The sequence below is a fragment of the Elephas maximus genome, chromosome 1, assembly GCF_024166365.1.
Source record: "Elephas maximus indicus isolate mEleMax1 chromosome 1, mEleMax1 primary haplotype, whole genome shotgun sequence".
Classification (NCBI taxonomy): Eukaryota; Metazoa; Chordata; class Mammalia; order Proboscidea; family Elephantidae; genus Elephas; species Elephas maximus.
The window spans coordinates 64,697,109-64,720,212 of record NC_064819.1 but is presented as its reverse complement, the minus strand read 5'-3'; positions in this window follow the sequence as shown (position 1 = coordinate 64,720,212).

The following is a 23,104-nucleotide window of genomic DNA, read 5'->3' as shown; positions in this document are numbered from 1 at the left end:
CAGTTTAGGGAGCTGGCTACTGGAAAACACTCAAGGGCTTGTCTTCCTCCTTTGTGAAGCCAGCAGTGACAGGCTGTTTTGTGTGTGTACTTTTCTCTCTCTCTCTCTCTTTTTTTTAAATGAAGGAAGCACAAGATATGAGCTGTTTGCTGAAAACAAAATGTTTGCTTTCAAAAGTGAGTGAACACACACATATCCGCATGGATCCATGTGGCTTTCGTCTTGTCCATTCCCAAGGCAGCTCCTCTTTACTTCCTTAGAATACAGCCCTTCTGAAACTTATTTCAGATCAAAAGCCAAGCTAATGAGGGGTTTTATCCCTTCCTGACTTCCCACACCCGTCACAACCCAGGAAGGCCTTCCAGAGCCTCGATATCAATGGAACTTGTTTTCTTTCAAAAGAATAACCAATATACAAGCCCCTCCTCCCAGTTTTCAGTTATAATCTGTTCTCTACCTACATGAAGACTGCCATTTACTCGGAGTCCCTGGATAGAGCAAATGGTTAATGTGCTCGGCTGCTAACTGAAAGGTTGGCTGTTTGAGTCCACCCAGAGGTACCTCAGATGAAAGTCCTGAAAATCTACTTCCAAAAAATCAGCCATTGAAAACCCTGTGGAGTATAGTTCTACTCTGACACACGTGAGGTCACCATGATTTGGGGTTCATTCAAAGGCATTTGGTTTACTGCTGTCCATTTGTTTAGAACTCATGCTTCATCCCCTTCATTCATGGGATTCTCTTCCCAATGTGGGTTCCATAGTGAATCCATTGTCTTCTGTTTTGCTCTTCTCTGTCTTGCCTCACCTAATTTAATCCACCATCTCTCTCTACATTCCTTTTCCTGAGCCGCAGAACATGTAAATCTGTTCACAACTGCCAGTCCTACCAAAGACCTGGTATCCAACTGCAGGTGGAACCTGCCCTGCCGCCTGGTCCTTCCTTTATGAACATTCTCCCCATCCTTTACTGAGTATTCTAGACCTCTTGTGTATGTATGCATGTATGTTTGCATGTATTCATTTATTTTTTATGCTACTGCTCCTAACTTCACTCTAAGTGGTATTCTTGCCTTCCTCTTGACTCAGAAGATGGGCGATTGCTGTCTTGAGCTATTGCTTTTATTTACTCTCACCCTTTTTTCATATCCTGGTAAATACGCTGACACCATCATCCAGCTTTGTAGAATGCGGCTTGAATTGTGTCCCCTAAAAACATATACTCAAGTTCTAGCTCCTTGTACCTACGAACGTGACCTTATTTGGAAATAAGGTTATTGCAAATGTAGTTAGTTAAAATGAAATCATTAGGACGGACCCTAGTCTCTTTATAACTGGTGTTTTTATAACAAGAGGAGAATAGACATAGAGAGAGTGACAGAAAGAAGACCATGTGAGGATGGAGGCAGAGATTGGAGTCATGCTGTCAGGAGCCAAGCACTGCCTGGGGCTACCAAAAATGAAGAGACAAGGAAGGATCATCTGCTAGAGCCCTCAGAGAGAGCACAAGCCTGCTGACACCCTGAATTCAAATTCCTAGCTTCCAGAATTGTGAGACAATGAATTTCTGTGGTTGTAAGCCACCCAATTTGCAATACTTTGTTAAACAGCCCCAGGAAACTAATACAGAGGAGAAGTAAACTCCGTCTTTCCCAAAGCCAATCCCTTCATCTTTGTGAGCTCTTAATAGAGTCCTTCCAGAGGTAGTGGGATTGGGCTCCACATTTTCCTCACAGTCAGGGACATTTACTCTCTACCCCTCCTACTCTTCTGTCTTCAGACATGCCTAAGTTATTTAAAAAGCAAATAAAGAAACAACGAAAACTCCCCAAGCAGGTTTTCTTGTTCTGTACATCCTTCTAACTACCATCCAACTTCTTTACTTTGTTATGATTTTGGACTTGAGTTGTGTGAACCTGCTGCTTTCCTTTTTTTTTTTTTTAATCTCAACTCCTTTGCTCTCTCACACTCTTTTCTTGCTTTCAGCTTCAGCCGCTTTCTCAGAATTTTCTTATGAAGATCATCAGTTAACACAAGGTTGTTTCCTTCATCCTCATTATCTTTGTCTTCACTACTAAAATGGCCTGCTTTTAATAAGATGCTTATCTTGTCATCTGGATGTAACATTCTCTCATTGTCCTTCTCCTTGTATGCCTATTGCTTCTTTACTGGTTCCTGGCCCCAAGGCTCAGCTTAGTACCATTATGTTAAGTTCATCAAATGTTTTCTGGACATTGGCTCTACCATAGCTCAAGTCTAACAGGACATAGAATGGGACATTTCTTATTATCTGGGAATTTCAGCTTTAGTTTCAAACTCAAGACTAATAAGCAGTGGGTAAGGTTTAAGGTTGATAGTCACATGGTTGCTAAAATAATAAAATAATTTTGGACAGTTGGTAAGTAGCCACTTCTATGAGCCCCAAGTGCAAGTCTCCACTGCCCTGACCTCTCCCCTGGAGTCTCCTTGATTTCACAATGATCCAGCAACTAAAGGATTGAATAGACCTTTTCAGGATGCTGCTTCAACATCATGGACTGAGTCCATTCTGATGGTCTGCCACGATGGTTGTTAAACATACTATCACCACTGTCAATAAGTGCCTCTATGTTCTAAAGAATGTGCCATGATGGTGCAATGGTTAAGTGTTCAGCTGCTAATGGAAAGGTTGGCAGTTCAAACCCACTGGCTTCACAGGAGAAAGACTTGGTGATCTGCTTCCATAAACGTTGTTGTTAGTTGCTGTCAAGTCGGTTCTGTCTCAAAGCAACCCTATGTACAACAGAATGAAACACTGCCTGGTTCTGCACCATCCTCACAATCATTGTTATGTTTGAACCCATTATTGCAGCCACTATGTCAATCCATCTAATCAAAGGTCTTTCTATTTTTCAATGACCCTCTACTTTACCATGCTTGATGTTCTTATCTAGAAACTGGTCCCTCCTTCTAACAAGTCCACAGTAATTGAGATGAAGTCTTGCCTCCTCGCTTCTAAGGAGCATTCTGATTGTACTTATTCCCAGACAAGTCTCTTTGTTCTGGCAGGCCACGGTATATTCAATATTCTTCACCAACAACATAATTCAAAGGCATCAATTCTTGTTTGGTCTTCCTTATTCATTGTCCAGCTTTCTCATGCATATGAGGTGATTGAAAATACCATTACATGGCTGTAAACATTACAGCCAAGAAAATCCTATGGGGCAGTTCTACTCCATCATATGGGGTCACTATGAGCAGGAATCAACTCGATGGGACCCAAAAACAACACGTTCTAAAGAACACAGCCAAAAGATACTGTCTTATTCTAGGTTCTCTAGAGGAGCAAATCCAGTGAAATATATAGTTACAGAAAGAAGTTTACTTCAAGGAAATGGCTCATGCAATTACCAGGAAGTGGCTCGCGCAGATGTGGTGGCTGGCAAGTCCCAAATCTGGGATCAGGTGGTGGGCTGAATACTTCTGGCAGGCTGAAGGTGGTTGCAGGGGTTGGCAAATCCAAAATCTGTAGTCAGGTGGTAGGCTGAAGACCTCTCATGTCTCAGGAACCAGAGACCAAGCAATGAGAAGAGTGCAAGATCAAAAAAGAGAAAGAACTTTGCCAGAACATCCATTTATACACCGGAGGCAGACCCTACCCCCAAGGAAATTCCCCTTTCAAGTGATTGGCTGCTCACATCAGATCACAAAAGGGAAGGTGATAACATAGTGTTATTTGCCGTTGAATTGATTCTGACTCATGACGACTCTATATGTACAGAGGAGAACTGTTTCATTGGGTTTTCAAGGTTGTAACCTTTCAGAAACAGATTGCGAGGCATGTCTTCCAACATGCCTCTGGGTGGGCTCAAACTGCCAACCTTTCAGCTAGTAGTTGAACGCTTAATTGAAACTCCAAATAAGAAGTCTAGGGATGTCCTGTGTTCAGGAATATTTGGGCCTTCAAAATGATGTCATCAAAGCACCAGCATTCTCTTCACTTCAGATCCATTTGTCGATGCGTGTTCTTTCCTAGTTATAGTTGTAATGCATCATAGCATGCCAGATTAGTAAATCAAAAACAAAAAAAATATATGGGGGAGCACTGCAAAAAGAACTCCATTGTGCTCCCTAACAGGCCCATGTTGGGTTATATGTTAATTTCTAAGCCAATTTCCATAGTACCCTACCTGCTGAAATCTATGTCATATGCTCATCCCTGTGGCTGGGAAGGTGGCGTTAGCCTCACATGAACCACGTAGAATGAGTTCCGAGAATCCAGAACCCAGAAAAGAAGGGTTCTACTAATTTTTTTTTTTTTTTTTTACTAACCTATTTGTTGAATTGAGTTGAAACAAAGACAACAGATATCCACTAGAGTATTTCCCCCTATAGCATCTTCCAGGGTATCTCTGCCATGAACCAGTTTGGCACGGCATAAGGGTCCTGGGCTTTAGAATAAAAATATCTACCTTCGAATTCAAGTTCCATATCTTAAAGATTTGACCGTGCCAAGTTATTACTTTCTCTGAGGCTCCGTTTCCTTTCTACGGAGTGAAGATAACAATGCTTATCTTTTAGGTATGAGTGAGAATTGAATACATGGAATAGCTAATACAGTTCATAAATATGAGATCCTTTTTCTTTCTCCCTTTCCATTCCAGATTCATCTACCAAAAAGTTATCTTCAATGCCTAAAAGGCCATATATGTATTGTATTATTCCTTTATTAAAAATAATTAGTAGTTCATATTTCCTGTCCAATTAACTGTATGACTATGCGTATTTGTGTGTTTTTAGCTCTTAATTTAAGCTTTATTTATTTTTCGAATTTTATTGTGGCAAACTATAGATAGAAGAAAATTTTAACTATTTTCAAGTGTACAGTTCAGTGACATTAATTACATTCACCATGTGGTGCAATCATTACCATTACACATTTCTGAGTGCTTTTTATCACCCTAAACAGAAACCCAGTACCACTTAAGCAGTAATTCCCCATCTCCCCTGCCTCTACCCCCTGGTAACCACTAATAAATTTTTTGTCTCCGATGCCTTTATCTATTCTAGTATTTTATATAAGTGCAGTCATGCAATTTTTGTCTTTTTGTGTCTAATTTCACTCAGCATAATGTTTTCAAGGTTCATCCAGTTTGTAGCATGTATCAGAACTTCATTTATCTTTACGGCTGAATAAACCCAAGAGAACTGAAAATATGTGCCTATGGAAAAGCAGAGGCAACTAGATCTCTACTTGCAGAAGAACCCACATCTCACACCATACAAAAATAAACTTGAAATGGATTAAAGTCGTAAATATAAGAATTAAAACCATAAAATTCTTAGAAGAAAACATAGAGATAAAGCTTAGGACATTCGTTTTGGTGATAAATGCTTAGATATGACACTAAAAACATGAGCAACAAAATGGGATCATACTTTTGTTTTAGTAAACTCACTCAGCAGTTTAAAAGTCAAAATAGAGGAAAATAAACATGGAATTAAGGAGATCAGCTAGATCTTAAACCAGAACAAGTAAGAGATAATAGGAGCCTGAATTAAGATGGTATCCACTGAGATAGAGAAGGTGGAATAAAATTAAGAGATGTCTATAAGTTTTTTTTTTATCAACAAGAATAGTCAAGAGGAGTGGGTTAGACTTAAGAATGGGGGTTGAGAATGTGGTGAGGTTAATAAATGGTGTGGATAAGTCAAAACAACAGAAGTTGATAATGGGTTAGATTTGTGGAATGTGATCGAGCAGATTGGTATGACTTCTAGATTTGGAGCTTTGTTGACAGGGTAGGGTCATTCACCAAGACTGGGAAAAGAGAAGGATCAAACCCATATGGGAATTAAAGCGAATTAGTTTCATTTGGCATGTTTTTTATGACAGAACAAAGAAGGCTTGGTGTCTATTCTCTTGTTATATTATCTAAATTATTTGGCATATGTCTCCATTATGAACCTTCAAGCTCAGTGTGGGTAAGAAATTCCTATTTGTAATCCCATTATGCCTAGCTTAGTCAAAAGTAAATGAAATGCTTGTAGATTGAAGGGTTGAATTAGAAAACTTAATACTGTCCTGAGTGCCCAGTCTTCTAAACAAAATTTAGTTCCCTGAACTTTTCATGTTTTTTTTCTTTAGAACCACAGGTCTTTGGACATTCTGCTTCCTTTCCTTGGTATTCCGTTCTCTTCTTCCCTATTATTCACTTTGCTAAGCCTACCTGACTTTCAGTTCTCAGCTCAGATATCACCTTCTACAGAAAATTTCTTTTAAAGACTCAAAATTTTCTGTATAATGCCCAGTGGAAACTTATGTTAGATATAGTTATTTTATCTCAATAAGTATGTTACTTTAAATCTTTACTCAAATCCCAGTGAATCCAGGGTTTGCCTAGAAAGAGACCTGAACCCAGTTTACAACAGTGAAAGAAATATAGTGGAGTCTGATTTTTTTTTCCTCCACTATTTGAAGAGCTTTCATTTAATCAAAGGTCATTTTCACAGCATTAAACCCATTGCCACGGAGTCATTCTGACTCATAGCGACCCTACAGGACAGGATAAAACTGCCCCAAACAGTTTCCAAAGAGCGCCTGGTAGATTTGAACCACTGACCTTTTGGTTAGCAGCTGTAGCTCTTAACCACTATGCCACCAGGGGTTCCAATGCAATATTTCACATGAAGAGCAAATAGAATTTGCCATAATGATAGTATATTTTTAATTCACTCTTTCTAATGGCAACTTTAAACTTCACTTTCTTCAGTAAATCTTAGCTCCTTTGTCATATAATGCTATAAGTTTTGTTTTTAAAAGTCACTTATTCCCTTTCTCTTCCCTTCATTTTCCTCTTCCCTTAACACGACAATTGAAAAACTCCCCCTCAACTCCGCCCCCTCTCCAATTCTCCTATCTACCCAGAACTTGGGCCCTCTTTTCATTACCTTGCTAATAACAAAAGCATCTTCATTTTCTCTGGAACTCATGCAGAAGAAACATTTTAAGCTCAACTAAATAATTATCCACCTACTTTATATTTCCTCCCAAAGTGGGGGGAAAAAAAATCCTGATTGACTGAAAAATCACCAGGTTGTTGTCATCAGAATCCTTAATGTGAAAGTCTTCCTTCCAATCTTCCTTCTCCAGCTTTCGGTTGTTGATGTGGGAAGTGGCCAAACTAAGGGGATTTGTGGGTTGCATTAGAAAATGCCACCGAATAAATGAAAGCATGTTTACTTGAACAAGTCTTCATAAATGCATGTAGCATATGATCGATATGTCAAAAGGAACTGCAGAGCATGAGAAGTGTGTGGTTGGCTTTCAGCTTGCCACCTCTGCTTACAGCAGGCTTGCAAGGTGCCTGGGGAATGTGTTCAAAGCAAGGCTCACAGTGCCTTCAACAGTCAGGAGGATAGGCAGGGGCTGCCAGCAAATAATGAATGCCTCACCTGTGCAGTAAAGATAAAAGCCTTTCTCAGCAGACCCACATCTCAGTTGCTTCATCATCTTAATTTTGCAGAAAACCCTCTGCTTAGAAAGAGTAAGAGAAAAATCATGATTGTGTTGAAGAAGGTCTATGACCAAATGACCTTGAGGTTGTCAATTCTTGCTGATTTTAAGTATACGTTATTGTTGTTGTTAGGTGCAGTCGAGGTGGTTCCGACTCATAGCGATACTACGTACAACAGGACGAAACACTGCCCGGTTCTATACCATCCTCACAATCCTTGTTATACTTGAGCCCATCGTTACAGCCACTGTGTCAATCCAATCTCATTGAGGGCTTTTCTCTTTTTCGCTGGCCCTCTACTTCACCAGCCATGATGTCCTTCTCCAGGGACTGATCCCTCCTGATGATGTGTCCAAAGTATGTGATACATAGTCTTGCCATCCTTACTTCTAAAGAGCATTCTGGGTGTACTACTTCCAAAACAGGTTTGTTCATTCTTTTGGCAGTCCATGGCATATTCAGTATTCTTCCACAACACCACATTTCAAAAGCGTCAATTTTTCTTTGGTTTTCTTTATTCATTCTCCAGCTTTCGCACGCGTGTGAGGGATTGAAAACACCATGCTCTGGGTCAGGCGCACCTCAGTCTTCAGGGTAACATCTTTGCTTTTCAACATTTTAAAGAGGTCTTTTGCAGCAAATTTGCCCAATGCATTGTTTGAAATCTTAACTTCTGCTTCCATGGGTGTTGGTTGTGGATTCGAGTAAAATGAAATCCTTGACAACTTCAATCTTTTCTCCTTTTATCATGCTGTTGCTTATTGGTCCAGTTGTGAGGATTTCTGTTTTCTTTATGTGGAGTTATAATTTATACTGAAGGCTGTGGTCTTTGATCTTCATCAGTAAGTGCTTCAAGTCCTCTTCGCTGTCAGCAAGCAAAGTTGTATCACCTGCATAACACAGGTTGTTAATGAGTCTTCCTCCAATCCTGATGCACCGTTCATATAGTTTAACTTCTTAGATTATTTGCTTAGCATACAGATTGAATAAGTATGGTTAAAAGATACAACCCTGATGCACACCTTTCCTGACTTTAAACCGTGCAGTGTCCCCTTGTTCTGTCTGAACAACTGACACTTAATCTGTGTACAGATTCCTCATGAGCACAGTTAAGTGTTCTGGAATTCCCATTCTTCACAATGTTATCCATAACTTGTTATGATCCACATAGTTGAATGCTTTCGCACAGTCATCAAAACACATGTAAACTTCTTTCTGGTACTCTCTGCTTTCAGCCTTAGAATGTGTTCTTCTGAGTCTGGCTTGAATTTCTGGCAGTATCCTATCAATGTACTGCTGCAGCCATTTTTGAATGATCTTCAGCAAAATTTTATTTGCATGTGATACTGATATTAAATATATGCTTACATCGATTCCTGTTGTTGGGTACCATTGAGTCGATTTTCGACTCAGGATGACCCCATGTGACAGAGCAGAACTGCTCCATAGGGTTTTCTAGTTTGTGATCTTTATGAAAGTAGAGTGCCAAGTCTTTTTCCTGCAGTGTGTCTATGTGGGTTTCAACTGCAACCTTTTAGTTACATAAATACACACACAAATGTACATACGTACAGACAGACATATATATATGAAACCACATTTTTAATCAGTAGATATCCCTTTCTGAAGCCAGAGTTGGCTCCTGAGCAAAGCTGTGAATTTGCAAAGTTTGATTTGCTATCTTCTCGATTCTATTAATGCCACTTTTCTTCCACCTGTCACACTCCAAAGTGTCTCTTTCTTGTCTCTGACAGCTTTAAACTCATACCTGTTAGTGTGTCAACTAATAACCAAATATTTAAAAGTACAGACAAACTTGAGGCCTTCTCAGTGATAGCTAAGGAGTCTCAAAGGCTGAAAGTAATTCAGTGGGAAACATGGACTTCATAACTGGGAATAATTTCATTCTTTCTTGGCCTTCTCAGCATCTTGGTGGCCAGAAGGGGTATATTTGATATACCATTCTCTATTTCAAATGGACCTGAGTACATAAATAAGAAAATATGGTAGCTGATAGATATTACAATAGTCATCTCAAACCACCTCTACATTTTATAGGTTTGGAAACTGAGGCCCAGAAAGGCAAGAACATTATTGCCAGAGTCAATCCATAGTCCCATCAGATTCCCAGGAGAGTAGTTTCCAAAATTCCTTGGGAAAACGAACACTGCTTGGAACGCTGACATTTTGGCGTTTAGCCTGATAAATGATCTGTCACATGACTTTTAGGAAGGCTGGTAGAATATGTTGAGCTGTGAACCCCGATTTTGAAGGCAAATCTAAACTCATAACCAGTTTATTTCTATCAACAGGACCACAACTATTTAAAAGAAGTCTTTCAACTTAATCTTATGGTACCAGAAAGCCCTGGAAAATGATGCTGAACACCTATGCAGTAGCAAAGGAGTCCAGGTGGTGCAATGGTTCAGTGCTCAGCTGGTAACTGAAAGGTCAACGGTTCTAATGCACCAGCAGCTCTGCAGGAGAAAAGACCTAGCAATCTGCTCACATAAAGATTATAGCCTAGAAAACCCTATGGGGCAGTTCTACTCTGTCTTTTAGGGTCGCTAGGAGCCAGAATCTACTTGGTGGCACACAACAACAAAAACAACGCAGTGGAAAGAATCTGTTTGCTCTAGTAGGTGCAAAACCAAACAAGTTTGCCTAGAGTTGATTCTAACTCATGGCAACCCCATATGTGTCAGAGTAGAACTGTGCTCCATAGGGTTTTCAATGGCTGATTTTTTGGAAGCACACCAGACCTTTCTTCCAAGGCAGCTCTGGGAACACTCAAACTTCCAACCATTTATTTAGAAGCTGAGTCTATTAGCCATTTGCACTACCCAGAGATGAGAAGTTCTTGTTAAATGCTTCAGCCTATTCATTTCTAGCACTATGGCTGACTAGGCATTCTGAAAACCCCTTGCTACTATACAGGTATGTGTCTCCTAACGATTGTTCAGGAAAAGCCTGACCCATATATGTCCGTGGGCCAGGGCACCCAGGTGTCTGAGTCCCAGCACATCAGACCCCTGTCTTGCGGTCAGAGTCCCACTTTTGCTCGGCTGCTAAGTCCCGTGTTTTGCCTAATGTGGTTCTGTAGGGTGCCTAGTGAAAGCTATGTGCCCCGAATGCCCCAGCCCTGGCTCAGGCACCCTCAGCCCCCTTGGCCTTCACTGTTCCCTCCCAGGACAGATTCTCATGGGTGAGCTGGCCTTCCCTGCAGCAGCCCCTGCGTCAGTGCACCCAGGAGTTCCACACCATGTGGACACAGTTATTCATAGAACATCAAAATCACATAATGCCCTATTCACAAAATGTATTATGGATGTTAAGTGATGCAGACTTGTATATTACATAAGGTACAATCTTCAAAGCACTGTTGGTTGTATTTGAGTTGGTGGAGGTTTTCAAAGCCCCTCCCCAACCTGCATCAACGTGACATGTAGTGCAAACTGGGGACCAAACAACCAAGAGTTGGAGGAACAGGGGTGGCATAAGTGTGGATCAGGACAGTAGCACTGCTGCTGGGTACTGAGTCAACTATCGAATGGGGGAAGCTGAGTCCAGGATTTTGAACTGACTTAAAACCCCCAAGGTGAATGGAATTTGTTCCCCATCTAAATTAGTCACCCAAAGTGACAGCCAGAAATCAAAGCACACTCACTCTGAAAGAAGGCTTCTTATTTTTGATCTGCAAGATTTCAACCAAATAGATCAAGCAATGTGCTCACATTCAAAGAGCATCAAGTAAACAAGAAGGCAAGCTAAATTAGCTGTCTACTGCTGTATAACAAATTACTCCAAAACTTAGTGGCTTAAAATGACAAAAAAAAAAAAAAAAAAAAATCCTTGTCTATCACAGTTTCTGAGGGTCAGGAATTTGAGAGTCTGGCATTTTACTTTCTAGCTCTCATGTCTAATTCATGTTGTTGTCTATAGCTTGTGCAAGGCAAAGAGAAAACACAGAGGGAGGGTAAGACATAAAGAGAGGGAAGTTTTTGACCATGTTCCAATTCAAAAACTTGAATTGGGTGATAGATTCACAGCTGTTCATTATACCATCACAATTTATAACTTATATGTACACACACATACACATATATAAAAATGCATGTCACATATATTCTTTTGTATTTTATATACAAAATATATATAAAAGTCAGTTGCTGTTGAGTTGATTCTGTTCATGGTGATCTCATGTGTGTCAAGTAGAATTGTGCTCCTTAGGGTTTTCAATGGCTGATTTTTCAAAGTAGATTGCCAGGCCTTTCTTCCAAGGCACTTCTGCATGGACTCCAACCTCTGTCCTTTGGGTTAGCAGCCAAATGGTTAATTGTTTGCACCACCTAGGGACTCTATTTTGTATGTGTGTGTGTATGTGTGTGTGTTTGTGTGTGTGTGTGTGTGTAGCCCTGGTGGCATAGTGGTTAAGAGCTCAGCTGCTAACCAAAATGTTGGCAGTTCAAATCCACCAACCACTCCTTGGAAACCTATGGGGCAGTTCTACTCTGTCCTATAGAGCCACTACAAGTTGGAATCAACTCAACGGCACCCAGCAACAACAGCAATGTATATTTATATGTCTGCATATGTGTATACAAAAAAAAAAATTTTTTTTTACATGTGTATATATATGCTTGTATGTATGCATATATTTTATATGTGTATACAAAAAAATTTTTTAATATGTGTATATATATGCATGTATGGATGCATATATGCATGTAAATATAAGTATATATCTGCATAAATAATATATTTATCCACTACCCATCTGTCATTTTGTTGTATTGTGGTGGCTTTCATGTTTCTGTGATATTGTTATGCTACCCGTATTTCAAATACCAGCAGGGTTACTCATGGTAGACAGGTTTCAGCAGAGCTTCCAGACTAAGATAGTCTAGGAAGAAAGGCCTGGTTACATATTTTTGAAAATTAGATAGTAAAACCTTATGGATCACAACAGAACATATCCCAACTCACTTGCTCTGGACATGTCATCAAGAAGAATCAATTGCTCAAGGAGGATATTATGTTTGGTGGAGTAGAGGGCCAGAGAGGGTAATGGAAATATTTAGGGAGATGGATTGGCACAATAGCTGCAACGATGGACTCGAACAAGCTGGCTGTGATGGTGATGTTGGCACAGGACTAGGTGACTTGATGGCATCTATCTAAAATGTTTCAGAGCAGAAGTTGTATGATGGGTTGTACTACATAACCACATGAATAACTTCTTGTAATTAGGACAGCCAACTCATTTTTTTCCCTCTAGAGAAGAGATGCTATTATCTCTGTATTGGGATCAGACTAAAAATGGAATATAACTTTTATGAGTTCTTGCCTGGTGGCTCACTAGAATAGCAGCTCAACATCAATACTATTCACATAAACACCACTTACCTTTGAGCTGTGCTGGCGGAAACACAAATTAAAGAACATGGGAATTGAAAAGACTTTTTCTCACTGTACACTGCATTCATACACTGGTGCGGCCATATTATCATTATGTAAAAACAATGCAAAAGTGGTGATCTGATAGATTTCTTTATCCCTTAGGAGAAATCTTGATGTCTTTTAAAAGTCAAATTTTCTAAATTTGAAGTTAGAAATCATGCAAAAACAGCAATTAGAAATCCAAAAGATAAACAACAAGATTTCAGAAACGGACAGTGCCATAGAAAAGCTGAGAAAGTTTGAAACAATGGAAGAAAGGATCATTAAAATTGAAAACAAACAATTGGTTACAACTTCATTTGAGAAAAAATCAGAAAAAAGAATATAGAAAAATGAAGAAACCCTGAGAATTACGTGGGTTACAATAAAAAAATATATGGTGATCGGAGTTCCAGAACAAAAAGAAAAAAAAAAAAACAGAAAACACAGAGAGAATCACTGATCACTGAAGAATTGCTGACAGAAAAATTCCCTAATATCATGATAGATGAAAAGTGAACCATCCATGAAACTCAACGAACCCCGTATAGGATAGCCCCCAAAAGAAAACCACCAATCCATATCATAATCACACTCACTAGAACCAAAGACAAAGAAAGAATCCTGAGAGCAGCTCAAGAAAAATGAAAGGTCACATACAGAGGGGAAACAATAAGACTGAGCTCTGATTATTCAGCAGAAACCACGCAGGCAAGAAGGCAGTGGGATGACATATGTAAAACCTTGAAAGAAAAAATTGCCAATCAAGAATAATATATCCTGCAAAACTCTTATTAAAATATGGTAGTGAAATTAAGATATTCCCAGATAAACAGAAATTAAAGGAATATGTAAAAACCAAACCAAACTTACAAGAATTATTAAAGAGAGTCCTTTGGTTTGAGAACAAACAGCATCTAGACAAGATTGTACCAGCCAGATACCAACCTAGGAAATAAACTCTGAAGGACCATCCAAAACCAAAAAAACTACAACTGGGAACCAGAGAGGTTAATCTGTAAATGACAACAACATCAGAACAATAGAAAAGGGAATAAACGTGTAGGTATAGAACTTTCTGACAGAGAGGGAAGGCAAGGCAATATCAAGTAATAACAGACTGGTTCAAACTTAGGAAGATAAGGGTAAATTTGAAGGTAACCACAAAGAAAGTTAACAAACCTATTCACCAAAATAAAGAAGAAAAACATAAAGTCTCAGTAAAAACAAAATCTACAAAAATAAAAGAAATTAAAAAAGAATCCATGAACAAAAAGAATTCAGCAAAGGAGAGTAAGAGGAACAAAGAAAATGTGAGCAACACACAAAAAAAGCACTACAAAATGACAGCAATAAGCTCACACCCATCAATAATTACACTGAACATAAACAGCCTAAATGCACCCATGAAGAGGCAAAGAGTGACAGAATGAATAAAAAACAGGATCTACCGATATGCTGTTTACAAGAGACACACCTTAGAAACAAAGTTGTAAATTAATTAAAAATCAAAGGATGGGGAAAAAAAAAATCAAGCAAACACCTACCAAAAAAGAGCAGGAATGGCAATACTAATCTCAGATAAAATAGACTTTTAAACAAAATCTACCATAAAAGAAAAAGAAGGACACTACATAATGATTAAAGTGGCAATACATGATGAAGACATAACTATAATAAACATCTACACACCCAATGACAGGGCTCCAAAATACATAAAACAAACTCTAATAGCGCTGAAAAGAGAAACTGACCGTTCCACAATAATAGTAGGAGACATCAACACACCACTCTTGGTAAAAGACAGAACATCTAGAAAGAAACTCAGCAAAGATACAGAAGAACTATAGGGCATAATCAGCCAACTTGACTTCATAGGCATATATAGAACACTACACCCAATAGCTACAAAATACACATTCTTTTCCAATGCACATGGAATTCTCTGGAATAGACCACATCTTAGGCCACAGAGCAACCCTCAACAAAATCCAAAACATTGAGATAATAAAAAGTATCTTCTCTTACCACAATGCCATCAAGGTAGACATTAACGACAGAAAGAGTAAGGAAAAAAATCAATTACTTGGAAACTCAGTAACACCCTGCTTAAAAACTATTGGTTAGTAGAAGAAATCAGTGATGGATTAAAAAAATTCCTAGACTCAAATGAGAATGGAAACACCTCATACTAAAATCTTTGGGGCACAACAGAGACAGTCCTCAGAGGTGAATTTATAGCAATAGAAGCACACATCAAAAAAAAAAAAAAAGGGACAAAATAAAAAAATTAGCTATACAACTCAAACAAATAGAAAGAGAATGGCAAAAGAAGCCCACAGCCACCAGAAGAAAGGAAATAAAAAAGATCAGAGCAGAAACAAACAAAATAAAGAATAGAAAAACAGCAAAAAGAATCAACAAGACCAAAAGTTGGTACTTTGAAAGAATCAACAAAATCAACAAACCACCGGCTAAACTTATGAAAGAAAAACAGGAGAGGATGTAAATAACACAAATAAAAAATGAAATGGGGGATATTACAACAGACCCAACTGAGATAAAAAGGATCATAACAGAGCATTATGAAAAACTATACTCCAACAAATTTGAAAACCTAGAGGAAATGGACAAATTTCTAGAAGCACACTACCTACCCAAAATAATACAAAATGATATTGAAAATCTGAACAGACCCATAAGAAGAGAAGAAATTGAAAAGGTAAAAAAAAAAAAAAAAAACTCCCAACAAAAAAAAGCTTCACTGGAGAATTCTATCAAACATTCAGAGAAAAGCTTACACCAGTACTACTCAAACGATTTCAGAACATAGTATACAGCTATGGTAGTCAAAACAGCCTGGTACTGGTACAATGACAGATACACTGACCAATGAAAAGAATTGAGAACCCAGACTCAAATCCATCCACCTACGGTCACCTGATCTTCCACAAGGACCCACAGTCCATCAAACGGCGGGTAAAACAGTCTTTTTAATAAATGGTGCTGGCAAAACTGGATGTTCATCTGCAAAGAAAATGAAACAGGACCCATACCTCACACCATAAACAAAAACTAATTCGAAATGGATCAAAGACCTAAATATAAAGCCAAAATGTATAAAGTTCATAGAAGGAAAAAAAGGACCAATGCTAGAGGCCCTAATACATGGCATTAACAGGGGTATAAACTATAACCAACAACACACAAACTCCACAAGTTAAGCTAGATAAGTGGGATCTTCTAAAAATTAAACACTTACGCTCATCAAAAGAATTCACCAAAAGAGTGAAAAGAGAAACTACAGACTGGAAAAAAAAAATTTGGCTGTTACAAATCAGACAAAGGTCTAATCTCTAAAATCTACAGGCAAATCCAACACCTCTACAACAGAAAGTCAAATAATCCAATTAAAAAGTGGGCAAAGGAAATGAACAGACACTTCACCAAAGAAGATATTAAAGCGACCAACAAACACATGAGGAAATGTTCACGGTCACTAGCTATTAGAGAAATGCAAATCAAAACTACAATGGGATACCATCTCATTCCAGCGGCACTGGCACGAATCAAAGAGACAAGAGATAGCACATGTTGGAGAGGCTGCAGGGAGATGCACTGCTGGTGGTAATGCAAAATGATACAACCATTTTGGAAGACGATATGGTGCTTCCTTAGAAAGTTAGAAATAGAAATACTGTATGAACCAGCAATCCCACTCCTAGGAATATATCCTAGAGAAATAAAAGTCGTCACACGGGCAGACATATGCACACCCATGTTCACTGCAGCATTGTTCACATTAGCAAAAAGATGGAAACAATCCAGATGCCCATCAACAAATAAATGGATTAACAAACTGTGGTACATACACACAATGGGGTATTACGCAACAATAAAGAACAATGATGAGTCTGCGAAGCATCTCATAACGTGGATGAATCTGGAGGGCAGTATGCTGAGTAAAATAAGTCAATCACAAAAGGGCAAATATTGTATGAGACCACTACCGTAAAAACTCATGAAAATGTTTACACACAAAAAGAAACAATCTTTGATGGTTATGGGGTGGAGGGGATGGAAAAACACTAAATAGAAAATAGATAAGTGGTAAATTTGATGAAAGGTAAGGCAATACACAATACTGGGGAAGCCAGCACAACTCATACAAGGTAAGGTCATGGACGCTCCATAGACACATCCAAACTCCCTGAGGGACCAAATTGCTGGGCCGAGGGCTGTGGGAACCATGGTCTTGGGGTACATCTAGCTTAAATGGCATAACACAGTTTATAAAGTAAGTGTTCTACATTCTACTTTGGTGAGTAGTCTCTGGGGTCTTAAAAGCTTGTGAGCAGCCACCTAAGATACTCCACTGGTCTTACCCCTTCGGGAGCAAGGGCGAATGAAGAAAACTAAAGACACAAGGGAAAGATTAGTCCAAAGGATTAATGGACCACATCTACCATGGCCTTGAGCAGGCTGAGTCCAGTAAAACTAGATGGTGCTCGGCTACCACCACTGACTGTTCTGACAGGGATCACAATAGAGTGTCAGACAGCCAGAGAAAAATGTAGAACAAAATTCTAACTCACAAAAAAAGACCAGACTTACTGGCCTGACAGAGACTGGAGCAACCCCTAGAGTGTGACCCCCAGACACCTTTTAGCTCAGTAATGAATTCACTCCTTAGGTTCACCATTCATCCAAAGATTAGACAGGTCCCTAAAACAAAACGAGACTAAAGGGGGACACCAACCCAGGAGCAAGGACTAGAAGGCAGGAGGAGACAGGAAAGCTGGTGGAAGCCCAAGTTCGAGAAGGGAGAGTGGTGACATGTTGTGGGGTTGTTAACCAATGTCGTAAAACAATATGTGTACTAACTAATGAGAAACTAGTTTGTTCTGTAAAGCTTCATGTAAAGTATAAATAAATAAATACAAGTCAAATTTTCAAAATCTTGTGCCTTTAAATCACAGATTGGCAAATTAAGGTATCCCAAGTGATTTGAAATGCCATGACCTCCTAACATTTTTTTTTTCACGTAACTTTTTTTTTGAATCATATTTTTTCCTTTATTTTATTTTTTTCTTTTCATTCTAATCAGGCTCTCCAAGTGCCAACCTGCCCCCTCTTTCCTATTCTCAGCTAATTTTCAAATAATCCCTGCTTTAGAGGATTAATTGAAAAGTAAGGTATTAACTGATTAGAGCTTAGAATGATCCCTCCTAGGGTGATTTTTATTTTCATAGGGGACTCATAAAGGCTGGTGTGGGCAGGAGTGAAGGCTGAGAGGTGACCTTCAGGAGGCTATAACTAACTTTACCATCTGAGGAAGCAAATAAAGAATATTTGTTATGCAGCCTCTGAAAGGTTGGAGAAAACTTGCTTCAGGCCCTGTTTAAACATCCAGGCTGTGTCTACAACTTTTGGAACTGAGGTGCAATAAAACCTCTTACTTTCTGAGCCCAAGAGGAAATATTTTATAAATTATAGTGTAGAGAATTATTTGATCAATATTTAGACCTGCAACACTGTGAAGAATGAGAAAGTTAGGGAAAAAAAACAGATTTGGAGAAAGTATAGAGGGCAAAATCCATCAATACAATCCTTAGCTCCGTAAAGAGAAAAAACTTTTCAAGGGTCCAAGTATAAATGTTATTTTCACAAAACCCTTGAACTGAAGAACGTGCAATCGAAAGAGAAGGTAGAAGATTTCCGAGGATACAAGAATGTGGAATGTGTATTTCTATGAAATAATTCCTCCCTCACCTTACACCTTCCTGTTTCACAGTACTTATATTAGCAACTAGTTTACCTGATAAGAAGGTTCCGTGGGTGGCACAAACAGTTACGGACTCGGCTACAACCAAAAGGTCAAAGGTTCAAGCCCACCCAGGGGCACCTTGAAAGAAAAGCCTGGCAATCTACTTCTGAAAAATCAGCCATTGAAAGCCCTATTGAGCACAGTTCTAGTTGACACACGCGGGGTCTCCATGACTCTGAATCAACTTGATGGCATCTGGTTTTCACCTGATAAGAAAAGGTATCAGCCTTCATAAAGAGGTATCCCTGTGTCAGAATGTTTAATGTAAAAAAAAAAAAAAAGGGGTCACAGTTAAATCCAAATACACAGTTGTGGTTCTTAACCTTTATTGTGCATAGTCATCCAAGGATGTCAATGTAAAATGAAGATTCCAAGATCCCAGCTGAGGAGATTCAGATTCAGCAGTTCTGAGGTGTGGCCATACCAGTTGCTCCAAAGAATTTTCAGTGGCTGATATTTTGGAGGAAACCCTGGTGACGTAGTGGTTAAGTGCTGCTTGACCAAAAAGTTGGCAGTTCGAATCCGCCAGATACTCCTTAGAAACTCTATGGGGCAGTTCTACTCTGTCCTATAGGGTGGCTATGAGTCGGAATCGACTCGACGGCAGTGGGTTTGGTTTTTTTTTTTTTTTGATGTTCTGGAAGTAGATCCCCAGGCCTATTTTCTGAAGCACCTCTGGGTGGAACTGAACCTCTAACCTTTCACTTAGCCAAGTGTGTTAACTGTTTTCACCACCCAGGGACTCATGGGCGTGGCCCAGTCATCTGCATTTTACAAGAATGCCAGATGCATGGGCCACAGGGGACCCACCCTGAAGGAAGCCTAACCTTGCATCAGTAATGCTCATTGAGCCCCTCTTTACATCCTCTCAAACCACCTTTGACTCCATCCATTGCTGCAGAAACCAGCTTCGCTTAAGTAAAACCAGAAAGTGCCTCTCGTCAGTGACACCACATATGTCGCTGTCTGTGACAATTCTCCCCTGATGCATCCTGGGACGCCTGCAGAAACCCACTGCATGCTCCACAGGCAGAAAACTGGAAGCGTGGGGGAGGTTGACACTCCAAGGAGCAGTGGTTAAGATTTCATGGCTACTAACCAAAAGGTTGACAGTTCAAATCCACCAACTGCCCCTTGGAAACCCTATGGGACAGTTCTCCTCTGACCTGTAGGGTCGCTATGAGTAGGAATCAACTCGATGGCAATGGGTGTTTAAAAAACAAAATAATTCTGCCGCCAACATCACTGTGAGAATTTACACAAAATCCAACATGAGGAACCTCTTGAATATTTGAGTGGCCCTGGTGGTGCAGTGGTGAAGGGCTCGGCTGCTAACCATAAGGTCAGAGGTTCTAATCCACTAGCTGCTCCACCAGAGAAAGATGTGGCAGCCTGTGGGGCAGTTCTACTCTGTCCTGTAGGATCACTATAGGGTCACTGTGAGTTGGAATTGATTAGTGGCAATGAGGTTTTTTTTTTTTTTTTCCCCAGAAAATTTGCCAGATCTGGCAAGCCTAGGCCAGCAGTATTCCCTGGCAATAGTCTGCTGGATTTGTGAGGCATATACCTGGTTTATACACAGCAGCCCTCTCTGGGTTACCTCCATCCTCACTGAGCCTGCGTCACTCATATCCATGACCTGATGGGGCCCTGTAGGAATTCTAGTTAAGATTCTTGTTACCATAAATGTTTGAGTAGAGTAGCTAGACATAAAAACACACTTCTAAAAAATTATATGTTCATAAATGTCAATATTGTTTTCTATTTATACACAGTTTTCAGTTTTCCACATATGGTAACTGAAATTTTCTTTTTCTTCTTTAGCTTTTTGGGCATAAATCGTTTCTTGTTTTCATGGGCACTGAAATTTGCAGATACTGTGTGTTGCAGATAAAACTCTTACATTTAAAACCATATGTCACACTGAACTATTCAAGAAGCATCAAGCTCTTCTACTTGCAGATCTTTAAAGATGTAATTTTATGCTCAGTTAAGACGGAAAGAGCATTATGTTTGAAGGTAAACCTATTTACCGTGGAAACATTTCACTCAATTCTCTCACCAAATTGCTAAGTAGGGAGACACGAGTACAACATGTTCAAAGACAACGTTTCAACTTACACATGTCCTCCTCTATATTAATCAGCTTCTAGGGATTATAGGCTTGATAGCTGCAGAATAAGTAAGGATATATGATAGGATCTGGCTCCTGTTTACTTACACATTCATATTTTCTACAGGTTGTCGTAAGAATCTCAACTCACAACGCGCTTGTGGATCATTTGACATTTTTATGGTGAAATTTTTTGTTCTATTTCATGCCATGATTATATTATGGCTATAGAAAGGCATACAACTCTATTACTATTTCATAGAGGTTAAAAAATCAACTCGAGTTGTACAAAATAAATAGTTCATAACTGTGAGAAATCTTCCAGGAATAAGACGCATTTCACATGACTGTTCTTCACTCCCAACATATTATCTGTATGGTCTTTATAGATACAGCAGCACATAATGGATTGTATATTTTCTTTTAAGAAAATAGGACACTTAGGGCCCTGTCTCTTCAGAATTGCATCTTATACAAAAAAAAAAATTGAAATGACAACCAAAATGAATTCAGATATCTCAGCCTTACATATTGGCTTCATTCAGTTTCATGTATTTATATAGATACATACATGTATTTGTATATATTCACTTGAAAAAGATATATATATCTATGGAGACCTAGTGGTGCAACAGTTAAACGCTCTGTTGCTAACTGAAATATTGGCAGTTCAGGCCTACACTGCGGCTGCTCAGAAGTAAAGACTTGGCAATCTGTTCCCTGTGGAGCAGTTCCATTCTATCGTATTCGGTTGCTATGAGTTGAAAATCGACTGAATGGTACATAACTACAACGATGAATATAAACCAAAGAAGAACTGACGCCTTTGAATCGTCGTGTTGGTGACGGATAGTGACTATACCATGGACTGCCAAAAGACTGAGTAAGTATGTCTTGGAAGAAGTACAACCAGAATGCTCCTTAGAAGTGAGACTACATTTCACATACTTTGGACATGTTATCAGGAGGGATCAGTCCCTGGAGAAAGACATGATACTTGGTAAAGTAGAGGGTCCGCGAAAAAGAGGAAGACCCTCCAAGGGATAAATTGATACAGTGGCTGCAACAATGGGCTCTAGCCTAGCAAGATTGTGGGGATGGTGTGGGGCTGGGCAGTGTTTCATTCCATTGTCAGAACTGACTCAAGGGTGCCTAACAACAATGAATATATATATACGTGAATATATATATACATACATATAAAAAGCAGTGGTTAAGTGTTGGTCTGCAGTTTGAATCCACCAGCTGTTCCTTGGAAACCCTATGGGGCAGCTCCACTCTGTCCTATAGGGTCGCTATGAGTCAGAATGAACTCAACAGCAACAGGTTTGGGTTTTATACACACATATTTATATATACACACACACATACATACATTTATAAACATATATAATTTTTTCTTCTTCAGGTGAATATGAAAGGACAGGTAGAAAATAGGTTTGGAAGCAACCACAGAGAATATCAGTGAAAAAAGCTAAAGTTTCTTGCTCAAAGGGAAACTAGCACCCCAGAATCACTTACTCGATCTAAGTCTTGAAAACTGTGACACTAAAATTGTAATGTACTACATAAAATATGATCCAAACCAAACCAAACCCAGGGCCGTCGAGTTGATTCCGACTGATAGTGACCCTAGAGGACAGAGTAGAACTGCCCTATAGAGTTTCCAAGGAGCGCCTGGCGGATTTGAACTGCCAACCCTTTGGTTAGCAGCTGTAGCACTTAACCACTACGCCACCAGGGTTTTCATAAAATATGATAGGAGTAAAAAAAATTAATAGTCAGTTTTGGGATATATACATACATGTCCACCCTCCCCCCCAAAAAAAAGGCAGTTTCTGACTTAGAAGTGCCTGAACTACAAATTGTCCCATAACCATTAAGATTTAACCACTTTCAGAACAAAGGAGCCCTGGTGGTACAATGGCAGGTAGCCAAAAGTTCAGCAGTTCGAACCCACCAGCCGCTGTGGGAGAAAAGACCTGGCAATCTGTTCCAGTAAAGATTAAAAAAAAAAGAAAGAAAAAAAAAAACTCATTGCCAGCGGGTGGATTTCCACTCATAGTGACCCCAGAGGAATGAGTAGAACTGCCCCATGAGGTTTCCAAGGCTATAATCTTAATGGAAGCAGCCTGCTGCATTTTCTTCCCTGGTGGGCTCAAACCACCACAATCTTTTGGTTAGTAGTGGAGGGCTTACCCATTGCGCCACAGCCTAAGAAACCCTA